General features: G+C 48.2%; 1 pseudogene; it reads left to right on the forward strand.

Annotated features, from left to right (window-relative positions):
- Positions 1-285: 285 nt before the first annotated feature.
- LOC137347351 (U2 spliceosomal RNA) lies at positions 286-419 on the forward strand (annotated as a pseudogene).
- The last annotated feature ends 17,012 nt before the right edge of the window (positions 420-17,431 follow it).

Raw genomic sequence — 17,431 nt, forward strand, 5'->3', positions numbered from 1 at the left:
CCCAGAAATGGTCCTGATATCTGCATAATCTCAAAGACCATAAGATCCTGCCGCATGTCTGAGAAACTAAACAACATGGGGCAGAAATGTGGCTCTGCAATGCCTGTTTTTGGGCACTACAAGGCCTCTTAAACCACAAAAATGGCGTCTGCAATGTGCGCACACACTTTCAATGGGAAATGTGCCAGACGCTGTCTTTGTAAAGGGGTTTGTGTGTGTGTACACATAACAACCAGCAGCAGCATGCAGAGTTGGCAGAGCATGATGTCATGCTCTGATTTGACACCAGCTTCTCGGCCTTTTGGCTAAGATCAAGTGTAGTATCTGTTATCAGTGCATACTTGGTTGAGAAGAGACCATGATCATTGCCTTTTGATCCTGGGTAGGCTTTGATTAAAATGGCTATAAACCAAGCTTCAGGCCTGGAAGTGCGCAACACCGTTCGGGTGGTCGTGAAGGACAAGGAAGGAGATGCACCGATCGATCGCACCTTCTTCATCAAGAAAATCCTCTTCGATTGCTGTGGATTTCAAGCTACGGACGTCTTCTGCCTGCAGGATTTCCCCAGCAGTGGATACTTCGATGTGACGTTCCGGAACGTGGTGGGATGCATCAAGTTCCTGAAGGCGTTCAAGGAAAAAGGGGACCGGGCGCCACTGTCAATCCTCACAGCGGAGCCGCTCTTCACGCTTCCGTCACAACGGGACCGGGTGGTGACGATTCACCTCTACAACCCCCATGTTCCGGTGGTGGATGTACTCACCTTTCTCGCCAGGTATGTCGAGGTGGCCGGCAGCAGCACTGATGTCAAGGACCCCTTTGGGATTTGGACCAGCAAGCGGCAGGTCAAGGTGACATTGAAGGTCGATCCCAGTGGAGCCATCATCCACCCTCCCTCCAGCTTCGCTTCCGGGGGAAGTCGAGGCTTCTTGGTCTACGCTGGGCAGCCCAGAGTTTTCCGCACCTGTGGCAAATCTGGTCACGTGGCAGCCAACTGCAGCACGGTTGTTTGCAAGAACTGCAAGGAGGAAGGCCATCAGACCAAGGACTGTAAGCAGATTAAGTGTTGCAACTTGTGCGGTGCGGCAGGCCATCTCTACAAAACCTGCCCCAAACGCTGCCTGAGTTATGCTCAGGCGGCAAGGTCCAAGGAAAGGCCGGGAGAAGGTTCGACAAAGGCGTCTGGTGTTCGAAAGGAGACGAGAAACCTTCTCCGCAGTGAGGAACTTCAACCTGAGAAGGAGAAGGAAGGGGAGGCAGATGAAACCAGCGACCCAGCACCTACCCTGCGCTCGGAAACCCCTCCTCCATAGACAGAATCAATGGAGGAGGAGGCAGCAGATGGACAAACAGGTCAGTGGCAAATGGTCCAGAGGAAAACCACAAAGAAAAAACATCCCAAAGCGGAACAGGCCACCACCCAAACCAGTGGCAAGAGGAGGCTACCTTCTGAATCAGACTGCAACAGCTCCTCTTCACTGGAAGGGGGAATGCTGGAACGACAGCCCCTTCAAAAGAGGCGGCAGAACTCCAAGGAGATGGAAGATAAAACATCCCAGCCCCCGGGCACTGGAAGCTGTGATGGGTCCGGCATGCCCCAACCCCAAAGCGCCACACGTAACGATGTGGCCAACGCGTCTCAGCTCCGGGACACCGGGACCAAAGACACGTCTGGCGCACCTCAGCTCCGGGAAGCCGGGAGCAGTGATGTTTTCGAGGAGGAACAGATGAAAGCAGCAGAGGAAAACCCAATCCTTTCAGCGTACAAGACCCCCCACCCCGATGTCACCCTAGCGGAACAAACTCAGCATGAAAAACCAAGAGGGGTTTCTGAGCCCAACCAACGTGAAACTGCTTGCGCACACGATAGGTATGCAGGAACATCCCGAAGGACTGGGACTAGCAAGGACAAATGGTATGGGAAGCAACAACTAACTTTACAAAATGGGTGTAAGGATTGCTTCCATTAATGTGCGTAGCATTAAATCTGCTACGCGATGTGTTTCAACCTTGGATTACCTCTCCAAGGTCAAAGCTGACCTACTGTTTCTGCAGGAGTGTGGAATACCACACCTCAGCACCTACAGGCAGTGGTCGCGATGGTGGTCCCATGGGCCATCGATCTGGTCGGGGGGTAATGATTGCCGTTCCTCCGGCCTGGGTATTCTGCTGCGAGGAGGTAACTTCACCATCTCCGAAGTTAAGGAGGTGGTGGGTGGTCGCCTCCTCGTAGCAGACGTGATGTACAACAATGCTCCGCTCCGGTTGATCAATGTGTATGCCCCGGTACAACGCAGCGAGCGGCTGACCGTCTTGCAGCAGCTCCCACTGCTGCTGGCGACGTCCAGGCCGGTCATCCTAGGCGGTGACTTCAACTGCATCATCGATGTGGCTGGACGATCCGGAAGTGACGACAGCAAACTGGACGCTACGTCCAGATTCCTAATAGAAACAGTAAAAGATGCCAAACTGCACGACGTCTTCAGCAAACCTGCAGACGGAGCGCAGCGTAGATAGACCTGGTCAAGATCGGACGGGTCTGCCCGTTCCAGGATTGACTTCCTGTTTGTGTCCCGCGCTGTCACGGTCGGATCCACCGACGTCAAGCTGGTGTTCTTCTCCGACCACTGCCTCTTACTGGCCGACTGTCACTTACAGGATGACCAGCGGGTTGGCAGAGGGACGTGGAAGCTCAATGCTACACTGCTGACCCCAGAGAACGTTGAGGAACTCAAAAGGGATTACAAAGGTTGGAGGACCGTGAAAGCCCTCTTTGAGTCTCCAGTTCACTGGTGGGAAGCGATCAAGGAGAACATCAAGAGGTTCTTCATCCACAAAGGTGTTCAGAGGGCGAGAGAGAGACAGAGTGAAATGTCCCGACTCCAGAAAATCATGCAAAATCTGCTCCGGTTGCAGTCAATGGGGGTCGAGGTCAGGGAGGACCTCCAAGAGGTGAAGAGCCAGCAGGCCTCGCTCTTTGCCAGGGAGGCCTCCAAGATCATCTTCCGGTCCAGAGTCCGCTCCATCGAGCAGGATAAGACGTGCTCGCATTACTTCTTCCAAAAGGTACACAGAGAGAGCTCTGTTATCAGCAGCCTGAAGGAAGAGAATGGCTCGGTAACGTCTTCGCAGTCCAACATACTAAGGATCAGCAAATCCTTTTAAGCTGGGCTGTATGACACGAAGCCCACAGACAGCAGACCCTCCCAGTCCTTCCTGTCATCTATCACAGAGGTCTTAGATGACAGCAGGAGGGAGAGACTGGACAAGCCGCTAACTTTGGACGAGCTGACAAAGGCCGTCGAGTCCTTCGAGACGAGTAAAACTCCCGGAAGCGACGGCTTACCGGTTGAGTTGTATTCGGTCCGGTGGGACTGGGTCGGCCCGGACCTGCTGGAAGTATACGAGAGTCTGCTCCTGGCCGGCAGCATGTCAGAATCCATGAGGAAAGGCATCATCACCCTCATTTACAAGCGGAAGGGGGAGAGGGCAGAAATCAGAAATTGGCGGCCCATCTCACTGCTTAATGTTGACTACAAGATTCTGTCCAAAGTCATAGCCAGTCGAGTCAAGTCTGCTCTGGAGTTGGTGATCCACCCTGATCAGACCTGTACTGTACCCGGCAGGAAGTGCTCTGATAGTCTCGCGCTTCTCAGGGATACGATCGCCTACGTGCGGGACAGGAATGTGGACACCTGCCTCATCAGCCTGGACCAGGAGAAGGCTTTTGACAGGATATCGCACACCTACATGATGGACGTACTTTCCAAAATGGGGTTTGGGGAGGGAATCTGCAATCGGATCAAACTGCTCTACACAAACATCAGTGGCGCAGTCTCAATCAATGGGTGGGAATCGGAAAGTTTCCCAATCCAATCTGGAGTCAGACAGGGCTGTCCTCTCTCCCCGGTCTTGTTTGTTTGCTGTATTGAACCCTTTGCTGAGTCTATTAGGAAGGATGCGAGCATAAGAGGGGTGACAATCCCAGGCAGCGGAGGCACTCAGGTTAAAACCTCCCTGTACATGGATGACGTCGCCGTCTTCTGTTTGGATCCGCTGTCTGTGCGCAGACTGATGAGCACCTGCGACCAGTTCGAACTGGCCTCGAGAGCCAAAGTTAACCACGGCAAGAGCGAGGCCATGTTCTTTGGGAACTGGGCTGACCGATCCTTTGTCCCCTTCACCGTCAGGTCAGACTACCTGAAGGTGCTGGGGATATGGTTCGGAAGGGCCGGGGTGTGCACCAAAACCTGGGAGGAGCGAGTAGCCAAGGTACGACAAAAGTTGAGCATGTGGAGGCAGCGATCTCTCTCCATTGTGGGTAAGAACCTGGTCATCAGGTGCGAGGCGCTCACGTTGTTGCTGTACGTGGCGCAGGTCTGGCCCATGCCCCACTCCTGTGCTGTGATGGTCACCCGAGCCATTTTCCGCTTCATCTGGGGATCTAAAATGGACCGGGTCCGGAGGGACACGATGTTCAAATCTCTGGATAAGGGCGGGAAAAATGTACCCATCGTGGCCCTCATCCTGATGACCACCTTCGTGTGCGGCTGCATTAAGCTGTGTGTAGACCTCCAGTATGCAAACTCCAAGTGTCAGTACGTGCTGAGGTTCTATCTGTCCCCGGTGTTGCGAAGGATGGGCCTGGTCACATTGCCGCGGAACGCTCCATGCAGTTGGACCGTGCCATACCACCTATCCTTCGTGGAGCAGTTTCTGCGGGAAAACACCTTTGACCACTGGTCCATCAGGCAGTGGTCTGCACGGAATGTCCTCAAGGCCCTACGGGAAAAGGAGACGGTGGATCCTGTTGGATGGTTCCCCGAGCGGACCGTCAAAGTCATTTGGCGGAATGCCTCATCACCAGAACTTTTAAACAAGCACCAAGACGTAGCTTGGCTGGTGGTGAGAAGGTCCCTCCCCGTCAGATCCTTCATGCACGCCCGAAGTCTCGCCCCCTTCGCACAATGCCCCCACGGTGGCTGTGGTGGGGAAGAGACGATTGCCCTCCTCCTCCAGGAATGTGTTTTTGCAAAGCAGGTGTGGAAAGAGATGCAGTGGTTTTTGTCGAGGTTCATCCCAAGCAGCTCTGTATCACAGGAGTCTGTGCTCTACGGGCTGTTCCCAGGGACGCACACCGAGACAAACATCAACTGCTGCTGGAGGACTATCAATTCGGTGAAAGACGCCCTTTGGTCTGCCCGAAACTTGCTGGTCTTCCAGTGCAAAGAGTTGTCCACCACCGAATGTTGCAGACTGGCACATTCCAAGGTCCAGGACTACGTGCTGAGGGACGCACTAAAGCTTGGGGCAGCCGCAGCAAAGGCTCAATGGGGAAAGACCACAGTGTAAGGTCCCCCCACCAAGCTGAACTGAGGGGCTGGATCCATGGGAAACCCCTCGAACTGTATCGGGAAAATTTTGTGTGCTGTAAATGTAAAAATGTATATGGCATGACAATGAAATGGAAGAGTTGTGAGGCAACTCATGATTGTAATGAAGGAACTGATCTCCCTTGCAATGTTTGTATTTTTTGGTGCTGTTTGAAACTGTTTGGAAATGTATTTTTCACAGATATTTATGAATAAAGTATATTTTGGAAATAAAAAAAAACCCAGCAGTTGGAGGTTTATCAATTCGGTGAAAGACACCCTTTGGTCTGCCCGAAACCTGCTGGTCTTCCAGCGCAAAGAGTTGTCCACGACCGAATGTTGCAGACTGGCACATTCCAAGGTCCAGGACTATGTGCTGAGGGATGCACTAAAGCTTGGGGCAGCTGCAGCAAAGGCTCAATGGGGAAAGACCACTGTGTAAGGTCCCCCCACCAAGGTGAACTGAGGGGCTGGATCCATGGGAAACCACTCGAACTGTATTGGGAAAATTTTGTCTCCTGTAAAATGTAAAAATGTATCTGGCACGACAAATGTGAAATGGTAGGGTTGTGAGGCAACTCATGATTGTATTGAAGGAAACTGATCACCTTTGCACTGTTTGTATTTTTTGACTTGGTGCTGTTTGAAACTGTTTGGTAATGTATTTTTTACAGATTTTTATGAATAAAGTATATTTAAGGAAATAAAAAAAAACAGCAGTTCCATTTTGGTGGATCCTGTCAGATGATTCCCCGAGCAGACTGCCAAACTCATTTGGCCGAATGCCTCATCGCCAGAACTTTCAAACAAACACCAAGACATAGCTTAGCTGGTGGTAAGAAGGGCCTTCCCCTCAGATCCTTCCTGTACGCCTGGAGTCTCACCGCCTCCACACACTGCCCACAAGGCAGCTGCGGTGGGGAAGAGACTGTCATCCACCTCCTTCTGGAATGTGCCTTTGCAAAGCAAGTCTGGAAAGAGATGCAGTGATTTTTGTCAAGGTTCATCCTGAGGAGCTCTGTAACACAGGACTCAGTGTTCTATGGCTGTTCCCAGGGATGCACATTGAGATAAACATCAACTGCTGTTGGAGGATCATCAACTGAAAGAAGCTGTTTGGTCTGTCCGAAACTTGCTGGTCTTCCAGTGCAAAGAGTTGTCCACGACTGAGTGTTGTAGACTGGCACATTCCAAAGTCCAGGACTACATGCTGGGTGACATACTAATGCTAAGGGCAGCCACTGCAAAGGCTCAATGGACAAAGGCCACTGCGTAAGGTGCTCCCGCCATAATATACATCTGTATAGATATATAACTGTAGACTCCAGAAAAATAACAATGATTTAGGTGAGTGGGCGGAAAAGTGGCAAATGGAATTCAATCCAGAAAAGTGTGAAGTGATGCATTTGGGAAGGGCAAACAAAGGAAGGGAATACACAATAAAAGGAGGATATTGAGAGGGGTAGAAGAAGTGAGAGACCTTGGAGTGCATGTCCACAGATCCCTGAAGGTGTCCGGACAGGCAGATAGAGTGGTGAAAAAGGCATATGAAATGCTTTCCTTTATTGGCTGAGGTATATAATACAAAAGCAGGGATGTAATGCTGGAACTGTATAAAACACTGGTTAGGCCACAGCTGGAGTATTGCGTGCAGTTCTGGTCACCGCATTACAGAAAGGACATAATTGCTCTGGAGAGAGTCCAGAGGACATTTACAAGAATGTTGCCAGGGCTTGGAAGTTGCAGCTATGAGGAAAGATTGGATCGGCTAGGGTTGTTTTCCTTAGAACAGAGGAAGCTGAGAGGTGACTTAATTGAGGTGTACAAAATTATGAGGGGCCTAGATAGAGTAGATGGGAAGAACCTGTTTTCCCTAGCAGAGAGGCCAATTACCAGGGGGCACAGATTTAAGGTGATTGGTAGAAGGATTAGAGGGGACATGAGGAAACACTTTTTCACCCAGAGGGTGGTGGGTGTCTGGAATTCACTGCCAGGAATGGTGGTGGTGGCAGAAACCCTCAATTCTTTTAAAAGGTATCTGGACATGCACCTGAAGTGCTGTAACCTGTAAGGTTATGAATCAAGTACTGGAAGGTGGGATTAGATTGGGCGGCTATTTTTGTTTGGCTGGCATGGACACGACAGGCTGAATGGCCTCCTTCTGTGCCGTAATTTTTCTATGGTTCTATACTGGGTGGTTGGAACCTGTGTAAAACCCCCCAGGCTGTATGCACTAGAGAATGTTTTTGGCATGTAATGCAAAAGTACAGTGTAAATATAACCTGGAATGGCAAGGGTAGTGAGGCACCTCATGTACTATATTGAAAGAAACTGATCTTTATTGCATTTATGAAATGTCTAATTTGAATTGTTTTAGGAACATAGGAGCAGGAGTAGGCCATTCAGCCCATCGAGCTATCACCAGGGGGCATAATTTTAAGGTGATTGGAGGAAGGTTTCGGGGAGATGTCAGAGGTAGGTTCTTTACACAGAGAGTGGTGGGTGCATGGAATGCACTGCCAGCGGTGGTAGTAGAAGCAGATACATTAGGGACATTTAAGAGACTCTTGGATAGGTACATGGATGATAGTAGTATGAAGGGTATGTAGGTAGTTTGATCCTCGAGTAGGTTAAAGGTTCGGCACAACATCGTGGGCCGAAGGGCCTGTACCGTGCTGTACTGTTCTATGTTCTATGTTCTATGAGCCTGCTCCGCCATTCAATACGATCATGGCTGATCATTCATTTCAATGTCTTTTTCCCACACTATCCCCATATCCCTTTATGTCATTTGTATTTAGAAATCAGTCAATCTCTGCTTTAAAAATACTCAGTGAGTGAGCTTCCACAGCCCTCTGGGGTAGGGAATTCAAAAGATTCACAACCCTTTGAGCAAAGAAATTTCTCCTCATCTCTGTTGTAAATGGCTTCCCTCTTATTTTGAAATTGTGTCCCCGGTTCTCGATTCCCCAACCAGGGGAAACATCTCACCAGCATCTACCCTGTCTATCCCTTTAAGTATTTTGTAGGTTTCAATGAGATCACCTCTCATTCTTTGAAACTTTGGAGAATACAGGCCCAGTTTCCCCAATCTCGCTTCACAGGACAGTCCTGCCATTCCGGGAACAAGTCTGGTGAATCTTCGCCGCACTCCCTCTATGGCAATAATATCCTTCCTAAGGTAAGGGGACCAAAACTGCACACAGTACTCCAGGTGTGATCTAACCAAGGTTCTATACAATTGAAGCAAAACTTTGCTACTCCTGTACTCAAATCCTCTTGCGATAAAGGCTAACATACCATTAGTCTTCCTAACTGTTTGCTGCACCTGCATGTTAGTTTTCAGTGACTTATTGACGAGGGCACCGAGGTTCCCTTGCACATTACACTTTCTAATATCTTACCATTTAAGGAATATTCTGCACATCTATTCCTCCTACTGAAGTGGATAACCTCACATTGTTTCATATTATATTCCATCTGTCGTGTTCTTGCCCACTCACTAAGTCTGTCCAAATCCCCTTGAAGCCACTTTGCATCTTCCTCACAACTCACATTCCCACCTAGTTTTGTGTCATCCGCAAACTTGGAAATATTACATTTGGTCCCCACATCCAAATCATTGATATATATTCTGAACAGCTGGGGCCCAAATACCGATCACAAGAACACAAGAAAGAGGAGCAGAGGTAGACCAAATGGCCCATCGAGCCTGCTCTGCCATTCAATACAATCATGGCTGATCTTGGGTTTCAGTTCCACTTTCCTGCCCGCTCCCCATATCCCTTGATTCCCTGCGAGACCAAAAATCTGTCTACCCCAGCCTTAAATGTATTCAATGATGGAGCATCCACAACCCTCTGGGGTGGAGAATTCCAAAGATTCACAACCCTTTGAGTGTGGTCATTTCCCCTCATCTCAGTCCTGATTGATTGACCTCTTATCCTGAAACTGAGTTCCCGTGTTCTAGATTCCCTGAGCAGTGGGAACAATCTCTAAGCTTCTACTCTATCAAGCCTTTTCAGAATCTTGTGTGTCTCAATTAGATCGCTTCTCATTCTTCTAAACTCCAGAGAATATAGGCCCAATTTACTCAACCTGTCATCATAATACAACCCCCTCATCTCAGGGACCAATTTAGTAAATCTTCACTGAACCACCTCCAGTGCAAGTATATCTTTTCTTAAATGTGGAGACCAAAACTGCACACAGTATTCCAGGTGCAGTCTCACCAAAGCCCTGTACAATTTTGGTAAGACTTCTTTATTCCTGTACTTCCAATCCCCTTGCAAAAAAGACCAACATGCCATTTGCCTTCCTAATGCCTGCTGCACCTGCATGTTAACTTTGTACGTCCCTTGTACGAGTACCCCCAAGTCTCTCTGAACATCAACACTTACCAGTTTCACACCTTTTAAAAAATATTCTGTTTTTCTATTTTTACGACCAAAGTTAACAACTTTACACTTCCCTACATTATACTCCATTTGCCATCTTGTTGCCCATTCACTTGACCTGTCTATATATCTTTGCAACCTCTTTGCATCTTTCCGGCAGCTTACCTTTCCACCAAGCTTTGTATCATCAGAAAACTTAGATAATTACTCTCTGTCTCTTCATCCAAGTCATTACTATAGAATGTAAATAGTTGAGGCCCTAGCATTGATCCTTGCGGCACCCCACTTTTCACTGCCTGCCAACTTGAAAATGCCCCATTTATGCCCACTCTCTGCTGATGGATCAGTTTTTGTCCAGTGTGTGCAGGAGGGTTTTCTGACACAGTATGTAGACAGGCCAACCAGGGGCGATGCCACATTGGATTTGGTACTGGGTAATGAACCCGGCCAGGTGTTAGATTTAGATGTAGGTGAGCACTTTGGTGATAGTGATCACAATTCGGTTAGGTTTACCTTAGCGATGGGCAGGGACAGGTATATACCGCAGGGAAAGAATTATAGCTGGGGGAAAGGAAATTATGATGCGATTAGGCAAGATTTAGGATGCGTAGGATGGGGAAGGAAACTGCAGGGGATGGGCACAATCGAAATGTGGAGCTTATTCAAGGAGCAGCTACTGCGTGTCCTTGATAAGTATGTACCTGTCAGGCAGGGAGGAAGTTGTCGAGTGAGGGAGCCGTGGTTTACTAAAGAAGTTGAAGCGCTTGTTAAGAGGAAGAAGAAGGCTTATGTTAGGATGAGACGTGAAGGCTCAGTTAGGGCGCTTGAGAGTTACAAGCTAGCCAGGAAGGATCTAAAGGGAGAGCTAAGAAGAGCAAGGAGAGGACACGAGAAGTCATTGGCGGATCGGATCAAGGAAAACCCTAAGGCTTTCTATAGGTATATCAGGAATAAAAGAATGACAAGAGTTAGATTAGGGCCAATCAAGGATAGTAGTGGGAAGTTGTGTGTGGAATCAGAGGAGATAGGGGAAGCGTTAAATGAATATTTTTCGTCAGTATTTACAGTAAAGAAAATGTTGTCGAGGAGAATACTGAGATTCAGACTACTAGGCTAGATGGGATTGAGGTTCACAAGGAGGAGGTGTTAGCAATTTTGGAAAGTGTGAAAATAGATAAGTCCCCTGGGCCAGATGGGATTTAGCCTAGGATTCTCTGGGAAGCCAGGGAGGAGATTGCAGAGCCTTTGTCCTTGATCTTTATGTCGTCATTGTCGACAGGAATAGTGCCGGAAGACTGGAGGATAGCAAATGTTGTCCCCTTGTTCAAGAAGGGGAGTAGAGACAGCCCTGGTAATTATAGACCTGTGAGCCTTACTTCGGTTGTGGGTAAAATGTTGGAAAAGGTTATAAGAGACAGGATTTATAATCATCTTGAAAAGAATAAGTTCATTAGCGATAGTCAGCACGGTTTTGTGAAGGGTAGGTCGTGCCTCACAAACCTTATTGAGTTTTTCGAGAAGGTGACCAAACAGGTGGATGAGGGTAAAGCAGTGGATGTGGTGTATATGGATTTCAGTAAGGCGTTTGATAAGGTTCCCCACGGTAGGCTATTGAAGAAAATACGGAAGTATGGGGTTGAAGGTGATTTAGAGCTTTGGATCAGAAATTGGCTAGCTGAAAGAAGACAGAGGGTGGTGGTTGATGGCAAATGTTCATCCTGGAGTTTAGTTACTAGTGGTGTACCGCAAGGATCTGTTTTGGGGCCACTGCTGTTTGTCATTTTTATAAATGACCTGGAAGAGGGTGTAGAAGGGTAGGTTAGTAAATTTGCGGATGACACGAAGGTCGGTGGAGTTGTGGATAGTGCCGAAGGATGTTGTAGGGTACAGAGGGACATAGATAGGCTGCAGAGCTGGGCTGAGAGATGGCAAATGGAGTTTAATGCGGAAAAGTGTGAGGTGATTCACTTTGGAAGGAGTAACAGGAATGCAGAGTACTGGGCTAATGGGAAGATTCTTGGTAGTGTAGATGAACAGAGAGATCTTGGTGTCCAGGTACATAAATCCCTGAAAGTTGCTACGCAGGTTAATAGGGCTGTTAAGAAGGCATATGGTGTGTTAGCTTTTATTAGTAGGGGGATCGAGTTTCGGAGCCACGAGGTCATGCTGCAGCTGTACAAAACTCTGGTGAGGCCGCACCTGGAGCACTGCGTGCAGTTCTGGTCACCGCATTATAGGAAGGATGTGGAAGCTTTGGAAAGGGTGCAGAGGAGATTTACTAGGATGTTGCCTGGTATGGAGGGAAGGTCTTACGAGGAAAGGCCGAGGGACTTGAGGTTGTTTTCATTGGAGAGAAGGAGGAGGAGAGGTGACTTAATAGAGACATATAAGATAATCAGAGGGTTAGATAGGGTGGATAGTGAGAGTCTTTTTCCTCGGATGGTGATGGCAAACACGAGGGGACATAGCTTTAATTTGAGGGGTGATAGATATAGGACAGATGTTAGAGGTAGTTTCTTTACTCAGAGAGTAGTAGGGGCGTGGAACGCCCTGCCTGCAACAGTCGTAGACTCACCAACTTTAAGGGCATTTAAGTGGTCATTGGATAGACATATGGATGAAAATGGAATAGTGTAGGTCAGATGGTTTCACAGGTCGGCGCAACATCGAGGGCCGAAGGGCCTGTACTGCGCTGTTATGTTCTATGACTGACGTTAGGCTAACTGGCCTGTAGTTCTGTGTTTTTGCACTACTTCCTTTCTTGAAAAGTGGTGTAACATTTGCCAACTTCCAATCTGATGGGATCATTCTTGAATCTATGGAATTCTGGAAAATCATAGCCAGCGTATCCACTATCTCTGCACCTGTATCTTTTAGAACCCTAGGAAGTAGGCCATCTGGTCCCGGGGACTTATCAGATTTTAGTCCCTCAAGTTTATCCAATACGTTTTCTTGTGGTACCCCACTAGTCACAGCCTGCCAATGTGAGAATGACCTGTTTATTCCTACTCTCTGCTTTCTGCCTGTTAACCAATCCTTAATCCATGCCAGTATATTACCTCCTATTCCATGTGCTTTAATTTTGCTAATCAAACTCCTGTTGGGGACTTTATCAAAAGCCTTCTGAAAATCCAAGTGTATTACATCCACCGATTTATGTAATACAAATTTGTATGAATAAAGTATATTTTTGGGAAAAAATTATCATTTTCTTGCTCCATGCTGCAGCCTACGCTCAACCTCACACATCTGAACACACGGTCAATGGCATGAAGGACCCCCGCACCAGTGCAATTTAAAGGGATTATAATTACTTGCAGGATAGTTGCTGGATTATTTATTTTGGCTTTTGCTGCAATTGTACATATTTTGAGTTCTTTTCCATACTTGTTTAAAGTTTTACAAGTCTATTGGGTGTGATTTGGCTGGTGCTGAAATACTTTCTTGGTGCACAAACCAGTTTGTTCCAGTCATGGGGGGGCCTCTTTTAGTTGCCAAGGAGCTCAGATATTGGGCAGCACAGTGGCACAGTGGTTAGCACCGCAGCCTCACAGCTCCAGTGACCCGGGATCAATTCTGGGTACTACCTGTGCGGAGTTTGCAAGTTCTCCCTGTGACCGCGTGGGTTTTCGCCGGGTGCTCTGGTTTCCTCCTACAGCCAAAGACTTGCAGGTTGATAGGTAAATTGGCCATTATAAATTGCCCCTAGTATAGGTAGGTGGTGTGGGGATGTGGTAGGAATATGGGATTAATGTCGGATTAGTATAAATGGGTGGTTGATGGTCGGTGGGCCGAAGGGCCTGTTTCAGTGCTGTATCTCTAAAATATAAAATAAAAATCTTATAAATTAGACCTCCAACATGAAGGATCAGCACCTGTGGCTCTTCTCTGCACTGCCTTCAGGACCTGAATGTCTCTCTTGTTTCTTGGCTTCCAGAACTGCTCATAATACTCGAAATATGGTCTAACAATAGCATTGTCCTGTTTGAACACCATTTCCACTGATTTAATTTGATTTTTTTGACTGTTTTGGTTTTAAGGTTTAACATTCTATTGGTATTGTTGATTATTGCTCTGCATTGGTTGGACATATTGAAGGTAAAATTCAACATCGCCAATTGTCTAAGATGAGTTCTAAAGGATTGGTCATCCATTAGACATCCTACCCAATTTTTCTTTCCATTTATTTCAATGTGCAGCCACTGGAGCCTGCTCTGCCATTCAATTAGACCATGGCTGATCAGCAGTTCAACATCATTTACCCGCCTTTGCTCATATCCCCTGATAGATTCTTGTTAGCTAAGGCTATCTATTTCAGTCTTCAAAGTACCGATTATCCCCCAGCATCCATAACCTTTTGGATGAGAGAATTACAGATTTCTACTTCTCTTTCTGTTTCTAAGCTATCTCTTCCAATTACACTGCCTTCCGCACCCGGCACCCCCCCACCCCCCGACACCGCCCCGGCACCCCGCACCACCCACCCCGACACCGCCCCGGCACCCCGTCCCTCCCCCCACCCCCCATGCCAACCACTCTGAAAACTTAACCAATTTGCATTTACTTTCAGATTTCAAGGGACTGATGTAAATGAAAATCAGTTATGGTCCCAACAATGGACCCTGTGATATCCAATTCAGTGCTTCCCCACCCCAACATTACCCCTCTAAACCAATACCTATTGTTTACTATCTTTCAGCCAGTTTCTTATCTATATCCGGCTTTTGCTCTGAATTCCCATAGCTTCAAGCTTAATCGGGAATCTTTCACATGGAACTCTATTAAATGTCTTTTGGAAGTCTACATACATACTGTTGTTCTATTACAGAAAGTCAGTTGGTGAAGGATTGAACTGGACTCAATCATCACACACTTTTATAAGCATTTATTTACACATTGCAAGCCAACCTAACCCAACAACCACAGTTTCCGTCTGTGTCTCTTTTGATCCAACCAGAAAGTTGCCAATAAAGAGGAATTAAATGCCTCTTCTGGAAGTGGCACCACTAATATACTGTAACAAAAAAACAAACATTTTAAAGGACACTTAGTTAATTGAATTAAAGTGACATTCCCAGGGGCGCTGATGCACTCCAGTCCCTCTGGTGCCCATCGGTCACTGAAGGCCTCAAACGTACCAGCAGGCACGATGTGCTCTCTCTCCAGGGACACCCGGGCATGGATGTAGCCGTGGAAGAGAGGCAGACTGGCCGAACGACCCCCCTCAACTGCCCACTGCCTGAACCTATTGATGGCCACCTTGGCCAGGCCCAGGAGCAGTCCTACGAGGAGGTTCCCCTATCTGCCCACTTCCCTCCGCACCGGGTGGCCAAAGATCATGAGCGTAGGACTGACGTGCAGCAAAAAGTTGAAAGGCAGTTCCCCCAGATAATAAAAGAGGGGCTTCATCCTCTTCACACTCTCCATAGATGTGAACCACGGACCCCACCAAGTTGCAGAAATTACAGGCGGCCCGGGAGTCTGTGAATCTGCTTAACATTCTATCGCACAGGACCGCCTCATATAACACTCTCTAGACCAAAATCCAATGGAGAAAGGGAGGACTCCCAAGTTGAAAGCCTCCCATCAGGGACCACCGCCTCCTCCAGGTGGCAGGATGGAAAGCCACGTGTATCCAGACGGCCAACGAGGATGAGGAACTGGAGGGTGTGCAAGAGCAGCCCGAACAGGAAACTCTTCTGTACAGAGTGGAATGACACGGAGGGATTATCGAGAGACAGCTCAGGTTGTGGTGTTGAGGCTCATGAGGGAGGTTTCCGGGCCTGGCACCGATGAGAAAGTTCGTCCGAATGGGAGTCAGCTTGGATGGGTGTGCTCCACATGCCTGAGCCACCTCAACATCTTGAGTGCATCTTGGGGGCCGAGCATCATTTAAAAAATTTCTCTCTGGTATTGGCCACGAGCTGGGCGCAACACAAGAACGCATGTCATGCCAGCTCTTCAGGCAGCATCCAACCCATTCCTCCAGCATCCAGTATTGAAATGATTCACTTTGGTAGGAAGAACGAGAAGAGGCAATACAAAATAAAGGGTACAATTCCAAACCAGGTGCAGGAGCAGAGGGACCTGGGGGTATATCTGCACAAATCAGTGAAGGTTTCAGGGCACATTGAGAAAGCAGTTAATAAAGCATATGGGATCCTGGACTTTATCAATAGGGGCATAGAGTTCAAGAACAAGGAAGTTATGATAAAGCTCTATAAAACACTGATTCAGCCTCAGCTGGAGTATTACATCCAGTTCTGGGCACCACACGTTTGGAATGATGTTAAGGCACTAGAGAGAGTGCAGAAAAGATTCACGAGAATCGTTCCAGGGATGAGGAACTTCAGTTATGGGAATAGATTGTCGAAGCTGGGGCTGTTCTCCTTGGAGAAAACAAGATTAAGAGGAGATTTGATAGAGGTGTTCAAAATCATGAGGGGTCAGGACACAGCAGATAGGGAGAAACTGTTTCCATTGGTGGAAGGATCCAGAGCTAGAGGAGACTGATTCAAGGTCATTGGCAAAAGAAGCAACAGTGACATGAGGAAAAACACTTTTGTCCAGTGAGTGGTTAGGATCTGGAATGCACTGCCTGAGACTGTGGTGGAGTTAGGTTCAATCGAGGCCTTCAAAAGAGAACTGGATAATTATCTGAATAGAATTAATTTGCAGGGCTACGGGGAAAGGGTGTGGGGGTGGGACTAAATGAATTGCTCTTGTAGAGAGCCGGCACAGACACGATGGGTCAAATGGCCTACATCTGTGCTGTAACCATTCTATGATTCTACTTAGTCACCTCCCAGGACATCCCAGAATGCCCTGTGGAACTCCACGGTCAGCCATTCCAGCATGAAGGACTTGCCCCTCAAGAGCCGCTCCAGGGCACCGGTGAGCACTGCCAGTCTATGTGGAGCATCGAGCCGTTCGGCGCCCTCCAGCTGACCTTCAGCAGGTTGTCCCAAAAAACACTGTGGGCATCCTCACTAGATGGATCCTGAGAGAACAGAGCACCATAATAAGCCTGGGTCTGGACATTGATGCCCTCCACAACCGAGAGCAGGGGTCTGTGATTGGCCAGCAGCCCCTAGAGCTGCTTATGGACACCCCTACTTTTTTCCAACTCGTGAAAGAAGGAGGAGCCACAGTCCAGATCCTGGAGAAATCGAATCTGCAAACCCTCGAACACACCTTGGGACCTGACAAGCTGAAGATCCTTCAGTGCTCCTCCTTCTCTTCGTACACCTTCTGCAGGGCCCGGTCTTCAATGGCTTGATTGAGATGGGACTCCAGGTCGAGCATCTCCTGTTCCAACCTGGCCTTCCGCCACCTGGTTGACCCCTTCTCTTGAGAGAACACATGAATGTGAGCCTTTTCCACGTCCCACCATCGCCTCAAAGAAGGGAACACCCTGCTTCCTTCTCCAGTTGGCCCAGAATCGACGGAATGAGTCCTGGAACTTCTCATTCTCCAGCAGCAGGTAATTTTAATGCCAGTACACTGACACCACCTGTGCGCAGAGTGAAACCAGCTACATCAACACCAGGCAGTGGTCCAAGCATGGCACTGACACATGGAAAGCGCTGGAAGAGAGGAGACATATGCCCGAGAAATGTAAAGGTGGTCAATTCAGGATCCTCCTCTTCCATACCTCATGAA

This window comes from Heterodontus francisci, chromosome 31 (genome assembly GCF_036365525.1).
Source record: "Heterodontus francisci isolate sHetFra1 chromosome 31, sHetFra1.hap1, whole genome shotgun sequence".
Classification (NCBI taxonomy): domain Eukaryota; kingdom Metazoa; phylum Chordata; class Chondrichthyes; order Heterodontiformes; family Heterodontidae; genus Heterodontus; species Heterodontus francisci.